This window comes from Cervus canadensis, chromosome 3 (assembly GCF_019320065.1).
Source record: "Cervus canadensis isolate Bull #8, Minnesota chromosome 3, ASM1932006v1, whole genome shotgun sequence".
In the NCBI taxonomy this organism is placed as follows: domain Eukaryota; kingdom Metazoa; phylum Chordata; class Mammalia; order Artiodactyla; family Cervidae; genus Cervus; species Cervus canadensis.
In genome coordinates, this window is record NC_057388.1 from 43047593 (window position 1) to 43073346 (window position 25754).

At 39.5% G+C, this 25754-nt stretch overlaps 1 protein-coding gene and 1 non-coding gene across 7 annotated transcripts in view; both read left to right on the forward strand.

Annotated features, from left to right (window-relative positions):
* LHFPL3 (LHFPL tetraspan subfamily member 3) overlaps positions 1-25754 on the forward strand; it is a 613796-nt gene that overhangs the window by 211559 nt on the left and 376483 nt on the right. The window lies entirely within an intron of this gene.
* Positions 15360-15466, forward strand: LOC122438941. Its single transcript, XR_006268686.1, has one exon. It is a non-coding gene; the product is annotated as a U6 spliceosomal RNA (small nuclear RNA).

Sequence of the window (25754 nt, forward strand, 5' to 3'; positions counted from 1 at the left end):
CATGTGCTTTCTTCTCTAGAGGTTCAGCAAAAGGTTCACTGCATCTCTTGATTTTGGTTGTATCACATGTCCAACTCTGAACCAAGGACAAGATTCAGAAGGATGTGATGCTCTGATTGGCCAGACCTTTTTAACACAGCTTCCCTTGGATATTCTTTTGTGGTCTTTGGGACAGCAAAACCACACATCTTATACACAAGATCCTCCCTTAGGCCTTATATCCCTAACTTCATCTCTTGCTGTTCTGTGTTCAACCCCCAGTGTTCTTATTGCAAGGAGTTAATTCCTGTTTCCTAAGAACCCCAAGCCCTTTTCAGAATGATGAACTTGTGTTTATATAGTTGCCACTGCCTGTGATATCATCTCCTCTTTTAGGAAAACTCAGTCTCATGTTCAAGATCCAGCTCCTGCCTGACCAGAGCTGGTGAAGGGTCTTACAAGAAGTGTGATAAAGAACACACATCAAATATTGGGTATAACATCCCCTTCAGTGAAAGTAGTTGTGAAGTGCTTCCCATATCCTGTCTGTGGGTAGTGACATCTCTTTCTCTACAGAAGGCCAAAAGTCATGTTGAAAGATTTGGCCCATAGTTTGAGGGCCAGAATCATAGAAGAAGTGGCAGGCAAGAAGCCAGGCAGATTCTTCAGCTGGAGCATAGCCTGATGATCCAGAACAAGGATGGAAAGTATCTGTGCAGAGTCATTCCAGAAAAGGCTTAGTCGGCACAGGAGATGGAGATACTGGACGGGAGCTCAGTGTCTTATGACACTGAGGCTGAGTAACAGCCTCAAGTGAGGCCGGGGTAACCCAACAAAATCTGAGTGAGATCCAGGTAGCATGAGTCAGGCTCTGAAGGGAGTATAGACACAAGAGAAGTGAGGATGTACAGTTACAAAACTGGTCCATGAGAGAGTATTGCTTTAGTTACTTCTCATCCAAAAATGTATCTATTCTGTGATTTTATCCTCCCGGACTAAATGGTCCTCAGTACAACTTCTGTTGAAATGTTAACAGTATTATAACGTCTGAAGGGGGCCCTGACATTAGGAAGGAAAAGATAATGCACTGAAAAATCATTATTGATTGCAAGTCAGTTTGAGATTTGGGCCTATAGTTCTAGATCTAAGTCATTTTATATCCCTTAGAAATGAAAGCAAGTGAATTGCCACAGACTTGCATGAGATATTAGTTCTGTTTTCCAATGACTTAAATATAGCCCAAATCACTTCGCACCAGAGGCCATGTGGCTCTTTATGGCCACAAACAGCAAGCATATGGCCGAGAGAGCACTTTCCTACCCAGCAGTAATATTTCCAGTACACCCGAGGCCCAGAGCAGCCACAGCTGTAATTGGCAGACAGCTAGCATGCCTGGTTGTTTGCTTGTCCTTGTAAAATTGAGCATGACAAGCCAATGAGGGGTGGAGCTGTGCTTGTTGCAAGCATACTTAGAATTCAAGAAAAGTGAAGTATCGATTTGAGAATTTGATTTGTGATGCTCATATCTATTCATTCATTTCTTAACCATAGTTCATTAAATTTAACAGTTTTGTGACTCTGAATTCACAGATGACAACAGCAACATATTTTAGGCCATAAATTACTAGCTGCTTTAAAAAGGGGGACTGATTTAACAGCAAATTGTAGAGTAGTAATAGAAGCACTAAAATCTGTCTTTGTACCTCCAAGGATTTTGTTTTAAGGGTTTGTATTGCAACAATAAACATTCTTCTAATTCTTACCACACAAGCAAGTCCACTTTCAGAGGCAGTCATTTACTTGTCTTGTAACAAAAAATAATTTATGATACCCAGTATCAATTTACATTTATACTTTCTCTCCATGGCAGGGGCATAATGCTCTTTGGTTGTTCTGGTAGAAAGTGCTTTACAATTATGTAAGGTCTGAAACAAAAATATTGCCTGTATTTAAAAAATAAATTAAAATTCTGGAAGTAGAACACAGTCTGGAATGGGTCTGAGTTACAAAGTCTTAGGTCAGCCCTGAAGGATGCCCACTTAATGTTTGCTTCTTGCTCTAAACCACTGATGTTCATTTTTAAAACAATCATTGCATCTCTTTTCATTTGATTTTATTCCTGTCAGTGTTTGAGTATTATTTTCTTTCCCCCAACAACCTTTTCTTCTTCCCTAAAGTGTCCAAACTAATCAGTTCACTTTGTCAGCTGACAATTTCAGGGAGTAGTAGGACTCCAGTGAAGATACAATTAGCTCTCAAAGCCAACATCTGTAAACCACTAGATAAAATAAGAGTTGGCAAAGGCCATTGGGTCTGAACTGATTATTTTCCTAGTGGGAGAGTTAAGCTTCTGCTGATTAACACACTCAGGATCCCGATTAACTTTGTGGCAATGAAGCTAACATAATTACGTCATTGGCCTTAAAATGAGACTCTTACTTTCAGAGATGCTCCAAAGGCAATTGTTTTACTTTTTCTGGAGCCTGAGACCTTCACAAAAACAGCCTGGCCCACCTGTTGTGTGAAAGCCTGGATTTTAGGATTTCCCCAAAGATCACATCTAGATGTATTAACAAAGGGATTCATGTGGGGAATGATTTATGTTGTGGGTATGAATAGAGGGCCACAAGCTTATGAGTACAGGAGATACCATATTCCTTTATTTTTCAGTTAGCAATTTAATTCTGACTATTCCCAGTTGGCACTAGTGTTAAAGAACTCACCTGCCAATGAAGGAGACTAAGGGATGTGGGTTTGATTCCTGGGTCAGGAAGATCCCTGGAGGAGGGCATGGCGACCCACTCCAGTATTCTTGCCTGGAGAATCGCATGGACAAAAGAGCCTGGTGGGCTACAGTCCATGGGGTCACAAAGAGTCAGACATGACTGAAGTGACTTAGCATGCAATGCATGATATGCTACATTTTGCTCGACTATAAACTCAGCTATCCATAAGTCTTTTCCCACCATGGTTTTGCCAGGAATCATGAAGGTCCCTCAGTCATCACATATCTGTCCCTACATTATCCCAGCTCATGTCATCAAATGCATTGATTGATGGCTTTGGTTTGACACTGAGCACACAAGAAGCTATGTCAAGGCTGGGAGTCCTGGGCTGGCTTCTCCTAGGTCCTATTGTTCTATTCAATACCAGTTCTTCATAGTTTCTAATGCCCAAGAAACCATACATGTGTCTCTTCCTTCCCTCATAGATAATGGTCTTGGCTTTGGAAAATATTTCCCTTTCTTCCTATTTCCATCAGAAGCATGCACACAGACTTTTCTTTCTTGTTCCTCTGATTCTGGGGAGCCTATTTTTAACTTGGGAAAATCTTTCTCTCTTCGTGTTTTCCTCATGATACCCCTATCTTCTGACACCCCATTTCTCTCAATGGATTTTGCTTCTGGAAACAAAAGTCAAGAAGAGAAGTTTTTATAGGTAGTCTTTGTTTCTTTATCTGTAGAGGAAGAAGAAATAGGAAATATGGAGTGAAAATTATAAATTACTATCACAAAAAAATTGTTCTACCATAGACACAAACATATATTCTCAAAAGTAGATGCCTGATTGATTCATTTTTGCACTGGGCATCTAGACAAACAAACAAAACACTAGACAAAAGAACCTACAAATCTCATCAGATTGAATAATTTATACATTTGTCACAGTGTCCAAGGTAAAAGAGAAACTAAATTTAGTTTAGTGTGTCAGTGAGGAGGAAGTGAAAAGATCAGCTTCCCAGTAATCTTCCCAGGTACCTATAACTGCCACGCTTCCACTTCCAAATTAATTGTCTATTTATATGATTTTATACATGCCATGCTGTGCTGTACTTAATCACTCAGTCGTGTCTGACTCTTTGCAACTCCATGGACTCTAGCCCACCAGGCTCTTCTGTCCATCGGGATTTTCCAGGCAAGAATACTGGAGTGGGTTGCCATGCCCTCCTCCTAGGGATCTTCCCAACCCAGGGATCAAACCCAGGTCTCCTACATTGCAGGTGGATTCTTTACCAGCTGAGCTACCAGGGAAGCCCATGATTTTATATATAATGCAATGATTTTTATAGTCATCTTTTACCTATTAGATTTAGACAAGTCCTCTACATTATACTATTTTTTAATACAGACACCATAAAAAAATGAACCTTCTCGTGACATTTGACTGCCCTGGGCATGAGTGATCACTCTTTTCTGAAACTCTCTCTCCCGCAGACTCCAGAAAAGCACTTTTTCACAGTTCTTGTCCTGCCTTTTCCGATCTTTCTTCTTTGAAACCTTTCATAAGACTATTCCCTTTATCAGCATCTGTATATTTATCCATGTACAAATCCAGCCTTCCATTCTTGGGCCTCTGTTCCTTTCACAAGGTGATCTTATTCACTCTCCAAGTTTTAACCACCAACTAGCTGCTAATGACTCACTCTCGCTCAGCCCAGTGAACTCTGGACCCTTACCTCCAAATGTGCCCTGGACACCCCCATTTGAATGGTTCCTAACACTTCAAGCTTGATCTTTCCAGAGCAGATTGCCTCAACCTCTATCCCACTAACCTGTATCTCACTTTAGGCTTCTTTTTATCTTCCACATGATTATAATTCCCCTCCTTCCTTCTTAATCTTGACCAGTCCACTCAAGCCCACAAAATTTATACCTGTTCTAACCAGTTGCTGCATTCGCTGTCTCCTTGCTATTGCTGTTACTCAGCTGGCTCCAGGATGCCAGGTTTGGTTTCATTCTTTCTTTCTACCCCTGCCAGCTTTGTAGGCTTTGGTGTCCCTTTTTGCTTCTTGGACTTCAACTTCTCTTTTAATATGTGACTCTATCTCTCTGATTATGTTGTCCCATACAGTTTTGGAAGAAACTCCCTACCTAGTTTCTAGTGAAGGGTGGTGAAGGATGTCTTGACTTCCAGACTTGACTTGAAGTCTTGGCTCCTCACTTTCCTTCATGTCTTCAAACTGCTAAGCCATCATTGAACATGTTTTGGATTCTCCTTTACACTCTTTCTGACACTGCCTTAACTTAAGCCCTCATCCCCTCTTCCCTGGGTTATTTAGGAAACTTCCATGTGGTTTCCAGTCTCTAATTTTGTTCTCCATATGGCAGCCAGAATGATTATTCTAAAAGGCAGTGCTGATTATTCCTTTGCTTAAAGCTTATCAGCAAATATTTGTAACCCTGATATCTCATCAGAAAAGAAATTCCATGAAATGTTTCAAATATATTGATTTTGGCTTTGACTCCAAAGATGCTAATTCAGTAGATCTGAGACAGGACTTTGGCACCAATGTACTGGTAGAGCTTCTTGGGTAACTCTGATGTGCAGCTTCCTTAGCATGGCTCCCCAAATCTACCATGACCTACCTCTACTCACCTTTCCACCTCACCTTCTGTTCTGAAAGAGCTGGAGTGTATTTCTTACCCTTCTCTATCCTGGGGTCTATTTAGTCTTGATATTCATTGACCTGACTGGACAACTGTAGGATGACAGCAGGTAGTATCAAAGAGCCAGAGCTCTTCTTCAGGTCATTAAGTTACCTGGGACTACAGATTAAGAATTCCTTTATAATTGTTCACAATGTAATTCAGTGTATTCCTTTTCTTAATTCTGTGTTCAGTGCTATTTCTGTAGAGTACTAGACAAAATAATTCCTCACCCTACTTGGTATTTACACCTTTAAAGTATTTATAGCCTGCTTTTATACCCTCACTTAGTCATCACTGAACTAACAAGTATGCATTTTGCTTCTACACTATTAATTTAGAAATCTGTTTCTCTATAAGGTGATAACTTTCCCAAATTATTCCATTATTTTATCCTATTCTTAAACTGTGGTTTTTCTGCTTTGAATAACTAGACCACAAACCCATTGGAGATAACAAACAGGACTTACAATTATGACTTCTGTTTCATTGTTGCCTCTTCCATGCTGGACACAGACATGGGCATAAAATATTGGGAGAGGAGGAAAGAGTCAATTTACCGAGACTATATTAGAGACAGTAAGTCCTGACTCCCTTTCTGTCCTCTTTTTGTCCTGTTAACCTGTATTTAAGATGCTCATTAATCCTATCACCAGGTGTTTTAGGCATAAGTATTTCTCTGACTGAGCTGCAAATGAGTTATTCAAGATAAATTATTCTTTGGTAAGAGAGAAAACCTAGGAGAAAATGGAATACTTTGTGTTATTTTACATCTCTCGGAAAGGATTGATCATATTACTTGATGAGAATTCCAAATGATGCTTCTGTCAGGCAGTGAGACTTGTCATTCTGGATCTGTATTACATGAAGTTGTATTTGGCTACAATCCAATGAAATGCACCCAAACGCAATTTCTAAGACATTCAGAAATGTACCCATCATTTTATTCTGTGCATGCCCATGGAATATCTGGAAAATGTTCATTTTCTATTACTGAGTGAAATAATTCAGGACCCATTTCAATAAATCCATGATAACTCATAGACACCCTCCCCACCAAGAGCCCCCTCAAGAGTCCGGTTCTGCTCTAAACATGGTTTCAAGTTGAAAAGGGCCTTTACCAGCAGAGGAGTAACCCTTGAGCCCAGCAACAGTGAAATTCACAGAACACCTAAATTTCAGACAGGGAACACTGAGATTAGTTGTTAGGCATATTACAAAGAAAAGGAAAAAGAGCCCCGTGCCTGTGCAGTAATGTATCAAGACCAGGCCAACATTTGAGAGCTAAGGAATGTGAGAGAAGTATGGGCATCCAAAGAGACAAGAAAGAAAAATGCAGAGAGAAGAGAGTGGTGAATATTAAAATCAACAGAGATAACAAGCTGTGGAAATCATAAGCTTTTTATAGATGTTGGGAATGGAAACCATGGAAAGGAAGAAAAGAGAAGCATTATATCACTGGAAAGTAGGAAGCAAGTGACGCCATCCCCCTTGAGTGAGCTATGTGTCCCCCTTAGCACACCTGGTGTAGCTCTGCCTCCTAGAGGAAGCATCGGTGTGCTCACGAGGTCTCCTTAATGAGCTACATTGTGTTCCTGTGGCCCACACCATCTACAGCTTTGTCTACAGCCATAGCTGCAGAGAGGCTATCGTAAATAATTCATAATCATAAAGAGGACCCAAAGTCAAACCGAGGTAAAATGGCATTTTGTTTTCCTGCTTAGGAAAGTGGAGATGTATTGATATGTCTAAAGATTTCTAATTATAAAAATATCTCGAGTAGTGGTGTGCTTGTGTTCCTTTCTCTCTAGTTTTTGTGTATCTGTCATAGGTTTTTGAGTTCTGGTTATCATTGGTTTCATTTATGTTGATCTATGACTATATTTAATATCTGTCTCTAATGAAACTGGTAGACATCTGTAACTCTACAGTGCAATAAATGAAGATGGAAAGCAGATGAATGTGAGAGGACAGTGAAGTCAAATTTTAACTAATTCACATGCTTTTTAAAGGTTGACTTGGGAATACTTGACATTTCATCTCCAGGTCAATTTGAAAAAAATTTTCCAAACACAGTTTCCCAGACCATTACATCAATCAAGTCTTTCCCTAAAGTAGGAGTAAATAATTGGCTCTTTTTCAATATCAATTAAAGTTGTTCTGTCAGAGAAGCTATTGATCTAATCTTCTGTGATCTGATCTTGCTCAGAAGCATGAAATGTAATTTTTGACCTCTGGTTCCTCATGTGTTTACCCTGGAGTGCTGGTCTCAAATTTTCCATTTAATTTAATCCTTTTATGCTGATGACAAGATGCCCCTATTGTTGACTTCCCTTATCCAGCTTGTGCTGATTATTTCAAAATGGTAATAAATTAAGCTTGAATTTACACAAAATGTCTTCCACTAATTCGCTTCAGGTCAATACATTAAAAAAAATGTATATACAAAAACGTATATACAAAAACCACTCTTTTTCTCATATAGGCTATTAGAAAGTACTGATAATAGACCACACCAAAAAATTCCAAAGAACAACAGCATTAGGCTTAAATGGCCATCTTTTAAACCCATTCTTTTTTGTCCATATGCTTTCCTGTAGTCCTTGATATCAATCTTGTGGGCTATTTAATTGCCCAATTCTGGTCAACCTTTTTTTTTTTTTTGGTTGCAGAAGATGCTTCTGTCCCTCAGGATGGGAGGCTAAAAAGGAATTTTAGCTTCTGAACCCTTGCAACTTCTTTAATGAGCCTGGCTGATCTTTAACCTGAGAAATCAGTGGTCCATCTGTTCAAGAGGAGCTTGACTCCTGCAATTGTTTGGCAAGCATCACAGAAGGCATTTGAACACACAGCCTCCATCTGGTCATTGCTGCTTGCTAATCTAAAAAGATATGGGAATGTGGGAGAGAGTGACATTTCCACTTAGCAGTAATTATTTCTAAAAGCTCTCAGCTTCTTTACACATTACTTCCTCCTTCTGACACTTCCGTTTCCCATAGAGAACTTTTAGAAAATGAGGTTATTAATAGAGTCTTTGGACTATTTATTAGAAAAATATTCTTATGCTAAATTTCCTGTTTTAGGCCACTTTGGTTTTGCTTTTTGATTGTTTATCTGTTATCCCTACTATTCAATTGTTGTGGGTTCCAGCTCAAATGTTTGATTTTGCTAGGTAGATCGCCCATATCTGAAGCACATGATGGAACAGGGTGATCTCACTAAGCCTACATCTGAACCTCAGCCCCTCCATCTGTTTTATCTGTCTTGATGGACAATAAAAGTTGTGCATGTGAATCTATGATGCATTTTTCAGTTTTAATTAACTTAGATAAAACTGTTGGATTCTCTCCTTCATGGATATGAACATTTTGAAGCTCAGATAATCATATATAGATGGAGCATTATCATCAATGACACTTTGCTACTTAAATCAAGACAGCACTCTCAAAATGTAGCATATATTTGCAATGGAATATTACTCAGCCTTTAAAAAGAAGGGCATTCTACCATGTGCAAAAATATGGATGAATCTGGAGGGCATTATGCCAGGTGAAATAAATCAGACACAGAAATACGGCATGATCTCACTTAAATCTAAAAACAAAAATAGTTAAACTCATAGAGGCAGAGAGTGAAATGGGGATTGTCAGGGACTGAAGGGCAGGGGAAATGGAGAGTTATTGATCCAGGAGTATAAAGTATCATTTATAAAAGAAAAATAAGTTCTGGAGAACTTCTGTACAGCTTAGTGTCTTTAGCTAACAAACCTGTATTATATACTTAAAATTGCTTAAAAAAAAAAACTTAAGTGTTCACCCTACCAAAAAAAAAAAAGTGAGAGAGACAGAAAGAAAATGGTAGCTTTGTGAGGTGATGGATATGTTAATTAGTTTGATTGTGCTGATCACTTCACAAGTATACATATATGAAAACATACTTGTTAATTATACTTCAACAAGGCTGGGGGAAAAGGAAAGAGCTCTCTTTCCCTAGTAGTCTCTAATGCAAGTGGATGAGAGAAATTGGAGAGACTTATCTAGGATATACAGCCCTGCCTCTAAACCGATGATTTCTTTAGAACCTTGCCACCAAGGTCTTCCTCAGGTAGGTGAAGACTATTCTGAAGTCAGGAGCAGTTTTTGGTATTGTCTGACTGGCTCAACAGTCTGTAGGTCATAGTGAATGGAAGTCATGGTAAGGTTTCTACTGTAAGAAACAGTCTCTACTAAGCCCTGCTAGAGGAAAAAAGTTTAGTTACTCTGGACTTTAGTTCAGTACCAATTAGTTATGAATTCTGCCACAGAGACCTTACTTACCATACACTATTATATTAATTAAGCCTTGAAGTACCCAAGCCATGAATCACCACTGTATAATCAATGCTAAATTTTTAAACAAAAATAGCCCTTCATACTCCACACAGGCTTTGCAGATCTGAACCCTGTGACAACTAAAAGGAAGCTTGTGAGACATGTGTTCTTAGACCAAAGCTTAGGAAGCCTAACTGTGTAATGTTCCAAGATGCTAAAATACATTGGCAACTAGGGATTAGCCTTACCATGCAGAGATGAGTTACAGAAACTGGAATCCAATGTACAAGAGTGACTTTCAGATGTCTCGTATGACCGTGAACACTTGTCTTTGAACACAGAACCATAGACTCATACAGGGGTTGGTGGAAAGCATCAGTGCATTTTCAAATGCCATCTAAAATGTACTCAGAAAAAGGTACTTCACTGCCTCATCACCCGCTCCACATGGTGGCCATCCACAGCACAAGACAGAGGTTTTCCATCATTTTCTTTATCACAAAAGTATTAGAGGAAGCTTTGTGTCCACATAGACCCAGGTTCAAATCCTAATTCTATCATCTATTATTTTTGTGATTGTGAGCAAGTTTCAGATCATGAATAAAAAGTGAGGAATGTAAATTGATAAAGAACAGTGAAAGTGGGTAAAGATGATGAAATAATAGCCTCAAAAAATGTACACAGCCAAATCCTCAGAACCTGTGAATATGCTACTTTCTGTGGTAAAAGTAACTTAGCAGGTGTGATTAAATTTAAGGAACATGAGGTAGAGGTGTTCACCTAGATTATCCAAGTGGGCTCTATATCATTACATGGATACTTGCAATCAGAGGACTTGTTATGGCTTAAGTCAGAGTCAGAGAAAGATGTGACTATGGAAGAAGGGTCAGAGAGATGCAACTTTGCTGGCTCTGAACATGGAGGAAATGGGCTCTGTGCCAAGACATTCAGGTGGCTTCTATGAGCTTGAATTTCGGGGGAAAAAAGCAAACAGAATTCCGCCTCCAAAAAAGGAAAACAGCCCTTCCACCACCTTGATTTAGGCCCCGTGAAACCTGTGTAAGACTTCTAACCTACATAACTATGAGGTGGTAAATTTGTTCCATTTTAAATCACTCAGTTTGTGGCGATCTATTATGGCAGCAATAGAAAACTAGTAGAGTACGTATTCCTGGTGGAAGCAATGGAATATCCAAAGCCAGAGTCTGTCTTGATACAGCATGCATTTATTAGATGCCTGCTATTTACTTGCGGGGTCAAAGGTGAGGAGATGCTGCTGGTTATAGCCTATGTAAACACACCTCCAATAGGTAGACTATGGAAGTTCCCCAAGAAGTAAAGTAAGTAAGAGAAAGATTGCCTCTGATTTGGACATAACTTAATTTCTGTATGCTGACTTTGGAGAAGGAGTGGAGGTTTCCAGCAGAGATGGGTTGGAAGAACATATTGGGTGGTTGCATATAGAGGCCCATGGGCCAGGAGGGTCTGGTCAAAGAAGAAAGTAACCTAGTCTGGTCAGCCTGGAAATGAGACTGGTGGTTTTTGAAAGCTGGTCCATGATGAAATCTGTACCAGTTTTCTCAGAAATGAGGAAAATAAGACCAATGTTTTGAGTCCTTTCATAAAACTAAATTCAATCCATTTAAATTCTTTTTTTTTATATTGAGATTATATTCTTTTCGATTTTTCTGAAAATTTCCTTTCACGAAGTGATAGTGGGGCGCTTGTTCCTGTCGTTGTTGAAATGTTACTACCTAGAAAAATAAAGTTGGCAAATCTATGTTGGTTTTCTTTGTGTGGGTGAGCTGAGGTTGAAGGTGGGGCGGGGGGAAGCCCTAATCTACAAAATGTTAAAAGTCTGGAAGGCAGAGTATTATGGCAAAGGATGAATTGGGGAGGGAGGGTAATAAGAGGAGGTAATGATATCTAACTGTAGACTTAGAGGGGATAGGCTTTTGCAGTATTGACTGCATGCTAAGAGTTTGGGCTTTAATCTCTTGATAATAGAGTTGATGAAAATATCATTCAGTGATATTCAATGCTGTGTTCTTGGCATTGTGTACAGTGTGGGAAAAATTAGGTGGTATGAGACGAGAATGAGATTGTAATATACTTACCTGACTAGAGTGGCGGTTCATGGAGGAAAGTAACCAAAAAATCTGTATTTGGAGGTGTGGGAGGTGGTATTGAAAGTGTGGCTGGCAAAGGGACAGGAAATCCTAGAATACTGGTTCTAAACCAGAGCCATTTCCCACTCCCCCCACTTCAGGTTGTGGGGAAGTTTGGCAGTGTCTGGAGACATTGTTGATTGTCATCCCTGGGGTTGGGATACTCCTGGCATCTATTGGCACCTAATCAGTGAACAGGATAGCATCCACAACAATGAATCATCAGGCCCCAAATCTCAGTAGTGCCCAGACTGAGAAACATTGCTCTACAGGAAATTAATTTCAATGTAATGAAATAGCAGAGAACTGCTGTAGGAGCCTGGTAGGCTGCAGTCCATGGAGTCGCTAAGAGTCGGGCACGACTGAGCGACTTCACTTTCACTTTTCACTCTCATGCATTGGAGAAAGAAATGGCAACCCACTCCAGTGTTCTTGCCTGGAGAATCCCAGGGACAGAGGAGCCTAGTGGGCTGCCGTCTATGGGGTCGCACAGAGTCGGACAGTGACTGAAGCGACTTAGCAGCAGCAGCAGCTGTGTTCTGGAGTAAGGTATTATAGAATCAATAAAATGTTTGGAGAAGGAAAGAAGTGAAAATTTATTGAAAACTTTCTATGTCAGGTATTCTCACATCCAGTAAATCCTGATTTACCATCATAATGATCCTGGGCATTAGTTATTGTTATCTCCCTCATACAATGAGGACACTGAGGCTAGGGAAGGTTGTGATTGGCTTGCATCCAGTTAATGATCAAGATCAGATTTGAACCTAGCTCTGTTCCATTTACTCATTCGCCAAGGCCAGTCAATTATTGATCATTCCACTTCTGTCCATCCCCACTGCCACTGTCTTAGTTCAAAGCCACCGTTATCTGTTGCTGGTTACTGAATTCAACAGCCTCCAAATGACTTTCCTCTCAATCCTTTTTCTGACCATAGTCAGAGGGAGTTTTCTAAAGAGTGCTTCTGACCTTATCACTTTCCTGCTTAAAACCCTGTGGTGAGGAGACACTGGCAGTTTCTCTGCCTCATTGTGCTGGTGCTTACATTCCTCACATGCACATCCTCGCTGCAACACACACACACACATACACACACACGCACACACCCTCACATCTCTGGCTAACTCCAGTTCTTTCAGTGCTCACTTTCAGGGGTAGAACTTCTCTTATCCCCAAGGCTAAAGCTAGTGCCCTTCCCATGGCACCTGTGCATATCCCATTATCGCCTTTACCATCTTCTAGGGGTTTATTAATTTTTCTGCCTCTTCCACTTAAGATATCAACAACTTGAGAGCAAGGACAGTGTGATCCCAAATGGCACTAGGCACATAGTAGGCCCAAATGATATGTGTTGAGTGAATGACCCCCATCATCACCCTGTATGAACATTGAATTGGGCTCAGTATTCTCCACACCAGACGGCCAGATAAAATTCTGTTTTCCCCCCATAGGCAGAAGGTGATGAGGCTCTTGAATAAGATTTTGAGCAGGAGGAAGGAAAGAAGAGGTGTGAAAAACAAAAAGAAGCAAGTTTTTAAGACTTGTTGACAGATTGGCAATGTTGGTGAATGAAGAGAGATTACTGAGAAGGATTCTTAAGTGAATGAGTGTGTACGACCAGGATGTTAAGGTTGTCAAAATGATAATATAGAAGCACGCTCCTGCCTTGCATAATCTCAATAAATGTTAAATGAGTAAACATCAACATTTTTTCTTTAAATTTAAGAACCATCTAATTAAAACATAGATGACATTTAAAACCACAGGAATAAATGGGATCCCCTAGGGAGAACATCTAGCAAGGCAGAAAAAGGAGCCTGAGATGAAGCACAGGGAATGCCAAAAATCATAGGTCTTTAGAGGGGGAGCCTGAAAGGGCAATGAAAAAGCCTATGCCCAACAGTCAGAGAAAACCAGAAGAGTGAGAGCGTACAGTGGAAGACAGAAGAGGGGAGTGTTTGAAGAAAGAAGTGGTCATCTCATTGCAGTGCAGCTGAAAGCCTGAGTAAGATAAGGAAGAGACGTGACTGTTCAACAGAGCTTTCCCTCATGGTAAGGAGTAGTACCAGGAGTGTTAGCACACTCTGCGGGAACAGAGATGACAGCTCAAGGGGAAGGCAACTTGTATTTTTTTGGCCCCAGTTCCAGGACTTCGTTACAAAAACTCAGTTTTGAAAAGTTTCCTTTCTTGCATCACTTTGACTTTGTTCCCCTAAGCAAGATAAGGCAATAAAACTAGTGAAGATTAAAGCTCTTCACTGGTCTGAATGGTCTTAAGGAACCAGAGAGTGCTTACTCCATAATTTTAATGGAAAAGCCAGTGAGGAGTAGCCCCATCTTCTGAAGAACAGATGCAGTATTTGGACTGCCATAAAAAACCTGAGACCCAATCTCAGCACTGGGCTGCTCTTTGAGACTTTCCAAATAAGTCCCATACAGAACATGCTTTGATAATCCAGTTCTATCGTTCTGTCTTCCCCCAAGTGCAATCTTGGATAAGAGACTCTGCCCAGACAAGTCATGGTCTTCAGTGAGACATTGCCCTTGTCTCCTCCCCAGATGCACCCATTCCCACATGGGAGGCTGCTTAGAACCACCCCAGTGCAACAGGGAGGGAAGAGACAGTTGATGCTGCTTACTTTTTCACTGACTTTTCTCAGTGCAAGAATTCTTTTAAAATATCTTCTTTTTGGAGTGTTCAATTCATTCAACCCCAAAAAGTGGGTGAGGAAGTACAGAATTGTCTGATTTTAATTCTTCTAGTTAATCTAAGTTAACTAAGTTCCATTCAGAGAAAATGGAAATAAAATCAGTATGTTATATCCAAATACTGATGGCTATAAAACATCACTAATAACTGGAATTTCAACCCTTTTCCAGTGAATTTTAAGATCCCACTTTTGGAGGATGAAAGTAACTCCAATAGTAAATTCAAATTCACATTTAGAAGTTTGGGGGAAGATGTGCATGGCTCTAAAGTTATCTCAGGATATAAGCTAACCACATGCACAAGTCACTGAGTAACATGTGGTGGTTAGGCAAGCAACCACAAGATTATAATTTGCCTTCACAAAGACAGAAATTTGGAATATTATAGGGTCAGATGTACTTTGATGGGACATCTGTTTTCCTCTCGCAGAAACGTGACATTTTCTTTTCCCAATAACCCCAAGGCCTGAAGTCATTTCTCTTTAAGTTCTTTCTTGAACAACCAGAAGTTTTAGCTGAGAAATGATGAATGAGAGTTCTTGGCAAACAAAAACTCCCCCTTCATGGGTCAGTTCCCTGCCACTCCATCCCTTCATACTGCAACTCTATCTGCAAAAATGATTTCTGAAGGGAAAGAGGTCTGTTTTATGTAGTAAATAGATAGTGATTTGAGGATAAGGAGTGTGCAATTGTGAAATTCTTTAAAATGAGGGATCCTCTTCCTGCCCTTCCCCAGAAGCGAAACTGTTGTTATAAAACAGGCTCTGGTGCTCGCTTCGGCAGCACATATACTAAAATTGGAACGATACAGAGAAGATTAGCATGGCCCCTGCACAAGGATGACACGCAAATTCGTGAAGCGTTCCATATTTTTAAAAAAAAAGAAAAAAAAAAAAGAAGAAGAGAAGAAAAAAAAAAGAAAAAAAAAAAAAACAGGCTCTGGAAAAACCAAGAGATTTAGCCATTTGAAAATGTATCTGGCTTAATTGAGGATAACATCATTTAAGCCTCAAATATAGGATTTCTGGATTAGTTACATTAGATAAAACCTGACGGTTTGTCCATTATGACTTATACTAAAATGAATAGCGCCTCTGTCTTATCTTGAATTCAAGCCTTTCTGTTCTTCAGTTCAGTTCAGTTGTCACTCAGTCATGTCCAGCTCTTTGTAACCCCATGGACTGCTGCACGCCAGGCCTCCCTGTGCATCACCAACTCCCAGAGTTTAATCAAACTCATGTCCCTTGAGTCGGTGATGCCATCAAACCATTTCATCCTCTGTCGTCCCCTTCTCCTGCCTTCAAACTTTCCCAGCATTAGGGTCTTTTCAGATGAGTCAGTTCTTCATATCAGGTGGTCAAAGTATTGTAGTTTCAGCTTCAACATCAGTCCTTCCAATGAACACCCAGGACTGATCTCCTTTAGGATAGACTGGTTGGATCTCCTTGCTGTCCAAGGGACTCTCAAGAGTCTTCTCCAACACCACAGTTCAAAAGCATCAATTCTGTGGCACTTAGCTTTCTTTATAGTCCAACACTCACATCCATACATGACTACTGGAAAAACCATAGCCTGGACTAGACAAACCTTGGTTGGCAAAGTAATGTCTCTGCTTGTTAATATGCTATCTAGGTTGGTCATAGCTTTTCTTCCAAGAAGCAAGCGTCTTTTAATTTCATGGCAGTAGTCAGCATCTGCAGTGATTTTGGAGCCCAAAAAAATAAAGGCTATTACTGTTTCCACTGTTTCCCCATCTATGTGCCATGAAGTGATGGGACCAGATGCCATGATCTTAGTTTTCTGAATGTTGAGTTTTAAGCCAACTCTTTCACTTTCCTCTTTCACTTTCATCAAGAGGCTCTTAGTTCTTCTTCACTTTCTGCCATAAGGGTGGTGTCATCTGCATATCTGAGGACATTGATATTTCTCCTGGATATCTTGATTCCAAGTTGTGCTGCATTCAGCCCAGCATTTGTCATGATGTACTCTGCATATAAGTTAAATAAGCAGGGTGACAATATATAGCCTTGACGTACTCCTTTCCCTATTTGGAACCAGTCTGCTGTTCCATGTCCAGTTCTAACTGTTGCTTCTTGACCTGCATACAGATTTCTTAAGAGGCAGGTCAGGTGGTCTGGTATTCCCATCTCTTGAAGAATTTTCCACAGTTTGTTGTGATCCACACAGTCAAAGGCTTTGGCACAGTCAATGAAGCAGAAGTAGATGTTTTTCTGGAACTCTCTTGCTTTCTCGATGATCCAATAGATGTTGGAAATTTGATCTCAGATTCCTTTGCTTTTTAAATCCAGCTTGAACATCTGGAAGTTCATGGTTCACATACTGTTGAAGCCTGGCTTGGAGAATTTTGAGCATTACTTTGCTAGCATGTGAGATGAGTGCAATTGTATGGTAGTTTGAGCATTCTTTGAAATTGCCTTTCTTTGGGATTGGAATGAAAATCGACATTTTCCAGTCTTGTGGCCACTGCTGAGTTTTCCAAATTTGCTAGCATATTGAGTGCAGCACTTTAAGAGCATCATCTTTTAGGATTTGAAATAGCTCAACTAGAATTCCATCACCTCCACTAGCTTGACTTCCCATTCCAAGATGTCTGACTCTAGGTGAGTGATCACACCATTGTGATTATCTGGGTTGTGAAGATCTTTTTTGTATAGCTCTTCTGTATATTGTTGCCATCTCTCCTTAATATCTTCTGCTTCTGTTAGGTCCATACCATTTCTGTCCTTTATTGTGCCCATCTTTGCGTGAAATGTTCCCTTGGTATCTCTAATTTTCTTGATGATATCTCTAGTCTTTCCCATTCTATTATTTTCCTCTATTTGTTTGCACTGATCTGAGGAAGGCTTTCTTATCTCTCCTTGCTATTCTTTGGAAGTCTGCATTCAAATGGGTATATCTTTCCTTTTCTCTTTTGCCTTTTGTTTCTCTTCTTTTCTCAGCTATTTGTAAGGCCTCCTCAGACAACCATTTTGCCTTTTTGCATTTCTTTTTCTTGAGGATGGTCTTGATCCCAGCCTCCTGTACAATGTCACGAACCTCTGTCCATAGTTCTTTAGGCACTCTATATGATCTAATCCCTTGAATCTGTACACTTCCACTGTATAATCATAAGGGATTTGATTTAGGTCATACCTGAAAGGTCAAGTGGTTTCCCCTACTTTCTTCAATTTAAGTCTGAATTTGGCAATAAGGAGTTCATGATCTGAGCCACAGTCAGCTCCCTGTCTTGTTTTTGCTAACTGTATAGAGCTTCTCCATCTTTGGCTGCAAAGAATATAATCAATCTGATTTCAGTACTGATCATTTGGTGATGTCCATGTGTAAAAGACTCTACATGAGTAGAGTAGAGTCTTCTCTTGTGTTGTTGGAAGAGGGTGTGTTCTATGACCAATGTGTTCTTTTGGCAAAACTCTATTAGCCTTTGCCCTGCTTCATTCTGTACCCCAGGGCCAAATTTGCCTGTTACTCCAGGTATTTCTTGACTTCCTACTTTTGCATTCCTGGAATGTTAGGTCCATGAATCAAGGCAAATTGAAAGTGGTCAAACAGGAGATGGCAAGAGTGAGCATCGACATTTTAGGAACCAGCAAACTAAAATGGACTGGAATGTGTGAATTTAACTCAGATGACCATTATATCTACTACTGTGAGCGGGAATCTCTTAGAAAAAATGGAGTAGCTATCATAGTCAACAAAAGAGTCCAAAATGCAGTATTTGGATGCAATCTCAAAAACTACTGAATAATCTCTGTTCGTTTCCAAGGCAAACCATTCAATATCACTGTAATCCAAGTCTATGCCCCAAACAGTAATGCTGAAGAAGCTAACATTGAACAGTTCTGTGAAGATCTACAAGACCTTCTAGAACTAACACCCGAGAAAGATGCCCTTTGTGTTCTTATTTCCCCCTGAAAAGGTCTCAAATAATTTTTAATTTTGAAAGTTGTCCAACTTCTTCTTTGGTGTGATTAGGCTCACTGAATAATGTGAAAATTATTCCCACGTACATCATTCTTGTAATGCACTCTTCTCCAAAGTCACAGCTTTTAAAAAGCTTTAGGTGTAATTAGCATGTAACATTGTATTAGTTTCATATCTACAATGTAAAGATTCAATATTGGTGTACACTGGACATCACAATAAATCTAGTTATAATCTTCAGCTCAGTTCAGTCGCTCAGTCATGTCTGACTCTTTGCGACCCCATGAACCACAGCACACCGGGCCTCCCTGTCCATCACCAACTCCTGGAGTCTACTCAAACCCACGTCCATTGAGTCGGTGATGCCATCCAACCATCTCATCCTCTGTTGTCCCCTTCTCCTCCTGCCCTCAATCTTTCCCAGCATCAGGGACTTTTCCAATGAGTCAGCTCTTTGCATCTGGTGGCCAAATTACTGGAGTTTCAGCTTCATCATCAGTCCTTCCAATGAACAACCAGGACTGATCTCTTTTAGGATGGACTGGTTGGATCTCCTTGCAGTCCAAGGGACTCTCAAGAGTCTTCAACACCACAGTTCAAAAGTATCAATTCTTTGGCACTCAGCTTTCTCTATAGTCCAACTCTCACATCCATACATGAATACTGGAAAAACCATAGCCTTGACTAGGCAGATCTTTGTTGGCAAAGTAATGTCTCTGCTTTTTAATATGCTGTCTAGGTTGGTCATAACTTTCCTTCCAAGGAGTAAGCGTCTTTTCATTTCATGGCTGCAGTCACCATCTGCAGTGACTTTGAAGCCCAGAAAAATAAAGTCACCCACTGTTTCCAGTGTTTCCCCATCTATTTGCGATGAAGTGATGGTACTGGATGCCATGATCTTAGTTATCTGAATGTTGAGCTTGAATCCAACTTTTTCACTCTCCTCTTTCACTTTCATCAAGAGGCTCTTAGTTCTTCACTTTCTGCCATAAGGGTGGCATCTGGTATTATACAAAAGAAGGTTTTTTCCTTGTGATGTGAACATTAAAGATTTACTCTCTTGATAACTTTCAAATATGCACTACCATATTATTAATCCTTTTAGCTTATTTATTTCATAACTGAACGTTTATACACCTCTTGGCCTCCTTCACCCATTTTGACCATCCCCCAAACTCTTTGCCATTGGAAACTACCATTCTGTTCTTTTATCTATGAGTTTTGTTGTGTTATGTGTTGCTTGTTTGGATTTTTTTTTTAATATTCCACATGTAAGTGAGATCATACTGTATTAGTCTTTCTTTTTCTGACTTATTTCACGTAAGGGCACTTTGAGGGTCCCCTCACAGTCCACTCATGCTGTCACAAATGGCAAGAATGCATTCTTTTTTAAGGCTGAATAGTATTCTATTGTATATATACCACACCTTTATACATTCATCTACCAATGGACACAGGTTGTCTCCATATCTTGGCCATTGTAAATAATGCTGCAGTGAATATAGGGGTGCATATATTCCCAGAAGTGGAATTGCTGAATCATGTGGTAGTTTTAGTTTTAATTTTTTAAGGAACCTCCATACTGATCTCCATAGTGGCTGCATCAGTTTGCATTCTCACCAACAGTGCACTAGGAATCCCTTTTCTCCATATCTTCTCCAACACTTGTTATTTCTTATCTTTTAGATAATAACCATTCTAACAGATGTGAGATGATATCTGATTGTTGTTTTGACTTGTATTTCCTAGGTAATTAGTGATGCTGAACATTTTTTCATGTGCCTATTGATCATCTATATATGTTCTTTGGGAAAAAATGTCTATTCAGATCCTCTGCCAATTAAAAAAAATCAGATTGTTTGTGTATTTTTGCTATTGAGTTTTATGAGTTCCTTAAATATTTTGGCTATTAACTCCTCACTAGCTATATGATTTGCAAATATTTTCTCCCATTTAGTAGGCTTTTTCATTTTGTTGACAGTTTACTTTGCTGTAGAGAGGTTTTTGAGTTTGATGTAGCCTTGTTTTCTGCTTTTTAAAATTCTTTTTGCTTCTATAGCCTTTGCTTTTGGAGTCAGATCCAAAAAAAAAAAAAAAACAAATCATTTCCAAGACTGATGTCAAGGAGCTTACTGTCTGTGTTTCCTTCTAGGAATTTTTATGGTTTATACATTCAAGTCTTTAATTTTGAATTAATTTTTTTATATGGTGCAAGATAGGATACAAGAATATACAGTGGGAAAAGTCTAGTTGCATTGTTTGATATATAGCTTTCCAGTTTTCTAAACACTATTTATTGAAGAGAATATCCTTTTCCTGTTGTATATTCTTATATCCTTTGTCATAAATTAATTGACCATATATCCATGAGTTTATTTTTGAGCTCTGTTTTCTGTTCCACTGATCTCTATGTCTTTTTTGGTGTCAGTACCATATGGTGTGGTTACAGTAGCTTTGCAGTATACTTTGAAATCAAGAAGCATGATACCTCTATCCTTGTTCTTCTTTCTCAAGATTGTTTTGCTACTCATGGTAATTTGTGGTTCCATACAAATTTTAGAATTCTTTGTTATAGTTCTGTAAAAAATGCCACTGGGATTTTGATAGGGATTGCACTGAATCTGTAGATTGCTTTGGGTAATATGGGCATTTAAATAATATTAATTGTTCCAGTCTATGAGGAAGGACTATCTTTCCATTTGAGTCTTCTTTAATTTATTTCATTAATGTCTTAGAGTTTTCAATATGTGGATCTTTTACCGCCATGGTTAAATTTACTCCTCTGTATTTTATTCTTTTTGATTGTAAATGAGATTGTTTTCTTAATTCTGTTTTTGATAGTTCATTGTTAGTGTATGAAAACATAACAGATTTGTGTACATTTGCTTTATATCCTGCAACTTTATTGAGTTTATTAGTTCTATTTTTTAGCAGAGTCTTTGCAGTTTTATGTATATAAAATCATGTTATCCACTAATAGCAACAGTTTTGCTGGTTTTTTTTTGAATTTTCATGACTTGTATTTCTTCTTCTTGCCTAATTGTTCTGGCTAGGACTTCCACAATAAAAGAAACAAGAGTAGGCATCCTAGTCTTATTTCTGATTTTAAAGGAAAGCTTTGAGCTTAATTATGATGTTAGCTCTGAGCTTGTCATATATGACTTTTATTATGTTTCAATATGTTCCCTCTATACCCACTTCGTTGAGAGTTTTTATCATAAATGGATGTTCAATTTTGTCAGAGGTGTTTTCTACATCTGTTGAGATTATCATATGATTTTTATCCTTCATTTTGTTAGTACTGTGCATTATATTGATTGATTTGTGAATATTGAACCATGCTTTCATCCTTGGAATAAATAGAGAAGAACTATAAAACAACCAGAAAACAATGAACAAAATGGCAATAAGAACATACTTATTAGTAATTTAAATGTACATGTACTAAATTCTCCAATCAAAAGACATAAAGTGGTTGAATGAATTTTAATAAAAAAAAAAACCTATGTTTTGCCTTTGAGAGACTCAGAGGCATGGAATAAGGACACACAGAGACTGAAAGTGAAGCAATGGAAAAAGGTGTCAGATGACTAAGAAGCATGCCCTGCGTGGACTCTGCGTGCCTGCTGGCTTTAGCAAGGTGACTGGAGAACACAGGGCTGGGCACACTTGCCAGTGCCATAAGGCAGCGTGAGGGCTTTAAAGTGATGCCCGCCAGCGCCTTCATGCTTGGGGAGAGTCCCATCAGCCCCCCGATACTCCAGCAGACACTGAGATTAGCAAATGAGTCTCCTTCATATATAGTCTAGTCACTTTTCAAATTGCTGCTTTTGTGTTGGGTCCCAGGGTGAGAGAGAAGTTTCAGCTCCCTATAGCACTTTGAGTCTCCTGGTTGTGAGCCCCATTTTGTTTTCCAGAACAGATGTTCTCGGGGCTTATCTCTCCACTGCAGGTCCCAAGGGTTACATGTTTGATGTGGGGCACAAACCCGTTGCTCCTCAGAGAGAAACTCCAGACGTATGAGCTCCCTCCTGATTATAGCTCATCATGCCTAGGGTGGAGTTTTGGCAAGACTTCATCTCTGCCTCTCCTACCTGTCTTGGTGTGGCCCCTTTGCTGTTTGTTGTGAAGGAATTGTTCAGCTAGTTTTCAAGTCGTGTGTGGCTATAGATTCAGTGTGTGTGTGGGAGGAGGTGAGGTCAGGATCTTCCTACACTGCCATCTTGGGCTGCCCCGGTTCCTTTTTTTCCTGTAGTTCATTACCTTTTAATTTTTGTCTTTGTCTGGCTTTGTTTTTTGTCACTGAAGAGAATGATCAAATATCAAATAAGCCTCACCAAATGGTACCAGCCCTGGGCTTTTTTTTTTACCTCTGAATGGCCTGCTCTGGGCCTGTTTTAAAAATGTTCATCCCTGCCAGTTTCCATCACCCCCTAGATTCTTGTTCTCCTCTAATATTGACCTCCAGGGAATATTCAGATCTTGTTATCAGTCAACTCATCTGCATCTTTCCTGCTTGCTCTGAGTAGAGTATGAAGAGGGGTTCTAATGTTTCAAGAGCTTTCTTCAAGGTGATTTTGATTTCTTCAAGGTGATTTTGGCTTCTGGTGGAATACCATGGAAGCCACTCCCTCCCCTCCAGTTGTATGGGTAGTCCCTAGAAATGTCAAGGAGACTTAATTTAGCCTATTGCCTCTTTCCAACCAGCAGCTCCTTCCTACCATCCTCCAAAGGGTCCCATAATTGGAGCTTACTGCTTTAGCAAATCTATGTGAAAAGTCTAAGAGCAAGGAAATTACACATTCCGTCTTCCTGGGTCAGCCTCCTGCCTCCACCTGACCTTCTTCCACTAGGGCATTGCAAGCTGAAAAGTTTACAATAGGCAAGAACCTCTCTTTTATATGGAACAGGCAGGGAATTTTCTTTCCTTCTCAACTTGTGTGAAAATATTCAGACACTGAAACTTAATGGACTCCCGATTGCCTTTGAGCCTTCTGTAAGCCAAAACTCTTACAAAGGATAATACATGCACACACACACACACACACACACACACACTGCAAAGGAGGAAAATTTTGGCCTGATATTAGCAAACGAAATTTTTGTTTCAGAGGCTGTTTCTGAGCTGTATTGCAGTGTGTTTCATTATAACACAACTTTCTGAACCACAGCGTACTTAATGGGTCTTTAGTAGATGCATGCTGTTTGCAGCCTGACTTTAAAAAAAGCATCCCAGGGAAAGAACCATGGAATTTGATTGAACACCTCATTTGTAGTTTGTATTTAATTGTATATTTCTAGTGGAAATACATGAATCCATAACAAAATATTTAACCCAGCACCTTTGGGTCAGTAAATTTATCTTGGAAATCCCCCTGATATGTAGCCCAGACTCATTGCCAACTATTATTAATCACACATTGCAGAATAAAGGTTAATAAGGCAGAAGATAACAAATGGAGTTTTGTGTGTTGAGAGGCAGGGGGGGATGAAAGTCCCTCAAATAAAGTCAGGTAATGAAAGTAATAATTGACATGAACACTGATCTTTTAATGAATGGGCTCCTCCCTGTAATGAAAGTGACAATGTAGAATTCATTGTAGTACAATTTGTTACTACTGCTAATGTCCTTGGTAACACACTGAATTAAAGATCCACTGTAGCTATAGAGAATTGTATAGGGCCTCAACACCTATAGTAAATTCCTGAGTCCTCTAGAAGGTGTGTAACTGAGTTACAAAAGTTCTTACTTTGCATTTGGAGGTCTGGGTTCAGATCTTGGCTCCATTGCCTGGTCTCAGAAAGCTGTGTGACCTTGGTCGTTATTCTGAGTCATAGTTTTCTCTTCTATAAAGTGAAGGTGGTAATATGTACTGACCTCAGAGTGTTGTTGAGAGGATTAAGTGAGCTAATGTAAGGTTTCTGGCACATGTACTAATAAGAATTCAACAAATGCTGGCTTTGAAGAAGTATAGTCTATGCCAGTTTAATTCTTCTGCTTCCAGGTGAAATTAATTTATTCACTTGTCCGTGTAGATGGTTGCATTGGTTACTTTACAGTACTTGAGAGATATATTGTAATTCTTTTTCAATAGTGTTTTCTAGGGATTGGAATCTGGACTTGGGAGAGTGCATGAGAATTATAATGGGTGTTTATTTGAATTATAATGATGTGGTTCCAGAATGATCCCTCAAGGTTCCCTCTTGAATATATAAGCAATCTGTATGTATATGTGTCCTCTATTGGCTTCCCTGATGCTTCAGTGGGTAAAAGAATCCGCCTGCAATGCAGGGACACAGGAAACATGGGTTCAGCCCTTGGGTAAAGAAGATCGCCTGGAGGAGGGCACAGCAACTCAGTCCAGTATTCTTGCCTGGAGAATCCCATGAACAGGGGAGCCTGGCAGGCTACAGACCATGGGGTTGCAGAGTTGGACACAACTGAAAGATTGTACACACACATATCCTGTATAAATAAATCATGACTGTGATGATGGTAAGAGTAGACAGGATTCCTTGGCTGTCTAGAGGGACATGTTCTAGCAAACTCCTCTTAGAAAACTTCTACATGGTAGTCTGACCTTCCAGTTCATTGGCCTTTTTCATCCATTGGACATGAGGAAAGTAGGAGAATAAAGTGGAGGTTTATACCTTTCCAAGTTTCAGGAGCCTGGAAAGCTTATGGAAGGAATATTTGGGCCATCCCTGTTTAATTTTCATTTATGTTAAATACATCTTTCCTGGTGGCTCAACGATAAAGAATCTGCCTGCCAATGCAGGAGACCTGGGTTCAGTCCCTGGATTGGGAAGATCCCCTGGAGAAGGAAATGGCAACCCACTTTTGTATTCTTGCCTGGGAAATCCCACAGACAGAGGAACCTGGCAGGAGCTAGAGTCCATGGGGTGACAGTCAGACAAGACAATAATAAGTAGTATGACAACCAGCTAGATTTTCAATATTTTAGAAAAAATATTTTCATTTGCTCTCACTGTAAATATCAGCAAATACAAGTTAAATTCCAGCTATTCCAAGTCTGGAGAAAATGGTTTAATATTACATGACTTTTCAGAAATGCAAATACATCTAGGCAACTGTGAGAACATATACACAATTAATTATTACTTAGTGATTTAAAAGTTCACTACATTTTTTAGAGTGTTGTTTTATTCTGGGTAACATTTCATCCTATGCTTAAACTAAATAAGAATCAAAATGTCTG